This window comes from Talpa europaea (genome assembly GCF_964194135.1).
Source record: "Talpa europaea genome assembly, chromosome: 13".
In the NCBI taxonomy this organism is placed as follows: Eukaryota; Metazoa; Chordata; class Mammalia; order Eulipotyphla; family Talpidae; genus Talpa; species Talpa europaea.
In genome coordinates, this window is record NC_140080.1 from 56,587,622 (window position 1) to 56,590,365 (window position 2,744).

Below are 2,744 nucleotides of genomic sequence, written 5' to 3' on the forward strand. Positions count from 1 at the left end.
GAAATGAAAGTAAAAAGGAATACTATAATGAATAAATTTGAGAGCTAAAAAGAGAAAGGGATCTGAGAGATAAAGTATAGAAAGTCCTCATACTTAATGGAAGGAATGAAGACATAAAATAATTGTAACCACCAAAAAAAGAAAAAAGAAGAAGAAAGAAAATCTTTCTTTAAGGAAAATGAGACTGAAAAGAAAGCAACTTATAATTTTCTTTTATTTTGTTTATTTCTTTTTTTTTTGAGATAACCATTTACAGACTATTTTTTTTAATTAATTGATTGATTGATTTATACATACAAGCAGTGGGTACAGTCAGAAGCCCCGGAGGGTGAGAGAATTCACCAGAGCCAGAGCGGGGAGCAGAGCAGGCAGAAGGACCAAAGTACACTGCTGAGGGGAGCAGCGGGTGGCAGGAGAGGTCTGCGCGCCATGTGGGACCCTCCTCCGGTGGCCGGGGAGCAGCTGGGGATTGAACCTGCACTGCAGAGGCTGTGGGCAGCCTCGCAACCCAGCGCTCAACCGCTGCGCCAACGGGGAGGCCCCTACAGACTATTTTTAAGGATTGTGTTCATACCTCTTCAGATGTATGTTACTATACCACATCCTCCACCAAAACACCAATAATCCTCCACCATAGTCCACTGGGTTCCCCACCGCATTAGTCCCTTATGCCCCACTCCCCGCCCCCATCTCAATTCTACATTCAAATTTCTGAGCTTTGTTTTGGTTTAGTTATGTCTGTCCTTTTGGTTTTTTTCTTTGTATTCCACATATGAATGAAATAATCTAGTATTTGTCTTTCTCCTTCTGACATTTCTTTTAGCATTAACTTTTATTGTTTTTAATAAGACTCTATGTTTTTAATATTGATCCATGTAAAACTATTTATTAATTTTTTTTAACCTAGTTAAAAGTTTACATTTAATGCATAAAAGTAAATATAGCAAAATATTATAACTTCTCTCTGGATAGCAGATGTGTAAGGTCCTCACTCAGGCTGGAGGGTAAGGGTTAGGGGTGGGGTGGGGTGGGAATTCCCTAAAGAGGATAACTGGATGGACATAAGCACAGCCAGCAAAGGAGAGGACTTAATACTGTCCTTTTTGCTGCCACTTTCTGCTTGCTCTGTACCCTACATTTCTTTCATTGTCCCCCTCCTCTTAGTTGTGGGGATGTTGGTGAACCGAAGTTCAGCTTCATGATTGATGATGGCAATGAGGCTCTGTGGACAGAAGACTTGGCCCTGGGCAACCTATAAAGGCTATGAGTCCATGGAATTTACCAGTCCCTCCAAGCACAACAGCCTCATAGGTCACCTACATGACCTAGGTCACATGTTCCTCAGGGGCAGCTACAACAGTAATCAAGCCAAAGGACTATATAACTTTTATCTCGTAGAGAAGAACTGTGAATCTAAAACATAGAGACTGGAATATGGAAAAAAGTTAACAAGAAAAGTGCTCTTTCTATGTCAGGAAGCTGTTATGTGTATAGACATGTGATATACTTGTTTGGGGGACACCAGCAAGAGGTAGTATGAATAATTTCTACATGTTAAACTCAAAGTCTACAGAAAGAATTGATTGTCAAGGACAATCCATCATCAAAGGACAAACTTGGTGTCTGGGTATATAAAAACAAGCTAATATTTTTGGCGGTATGGATATTCACCTCAAGATAAAGTGTTGGGAACTTTTAAATTTGAGGAGACATCCTTTTGGAAGTCAAGTCATCCAAGAGGATGGGATGATCATATACACCATTTTAGATGCTGAAGCATTTGTCTGGAACCAGCTATAACAATTGGTAACAACTGGCACCTTCATCTCATGCTGCCCATGCCTGTGCAGCTGTCAGAAACAAAGGCTTTGTGTTTGCAACAGATATTTAGATACTAAATGAATGAGCTACACACTCTTAATCTGGATACATGGAGTAGAATGAATTAATTCCACAGGCATATGCCCAGCTGGTTGACCTTGGCATTCACTAACACCAGTTTCTTCAGATCATCTCTTCTTTTGGGAGCACTGATAAGTGCCACAAAGTGATGCCTGGATTTATTGCATCAGTGAAAAATGAATGGATACAGTTTCATCATCCTTATACTGAAATACCAAGATTACAGCACATAGTTTGTGCTTATGATGGAGAAGTAATTATTTTTGGTGGGTGGGCCAACAACATTCTTAGCCATAACAGTGCTGCACACATTACTGAAATAGTTGTGTTTTCATTTCATCACAACTCTCTTACAAAGCTAAGCTTCAAAGCAGTCACTTGCTTTAAAGAAATGTTAGCCAACTTGTGAAAGTGGCTCCTGAAATATTTCCTTCACTGTGTTAGAGATTTGATTACAACAGCACCTCTGGAGGTTAAGGCTTCATAGATAATGCTTCTGACCACCTTGCATGGACACCGATGCTGTAAACATCAGAGGGTGACATTGTTTGTACAATTACATGCATTGTTTTAGTTTGCTGCTTTTTGGATTTAATGTGCATGTGAATCGCCTAGAAAACCCATTCTGTGTCTAAAGTTTACAATAAATGTATTTAACACAGTGAAAAAAATGTATTTAGTGCATTGCTGATAACCATCTCAATCTGGGAAATAAGCTAGACCTCTTGATCCAAGAGACCCAAAGAGTTCCAAACAAAATAATACCAAAATGTCACACGGCAAGTCACATTATTATAAAACTATTAAAAGCCAATGGCAAGGACAGAATATTAAAGCATCAA

At 39.3% G+C, this 2,744-nt stretch overlaps 1 pseudogene across 1 annotated transcript; it reads left to right on the forward strand.

Moving 5' to 3' along the window:
• Positions 1-1,468: 1,468 nt before the first annotated feature.
• Positions 1,469-2,311, forward strand: LOC311182839 (kelch domain-containing protein 2-like; annotated as a pseudogene). Its single transcript has one exon. The product of its transcript is annotated as a kelch domain-containing protein 2-like (transcript).
• Positions 2,312-2,744: the final 433 nt, after the last annotated feature.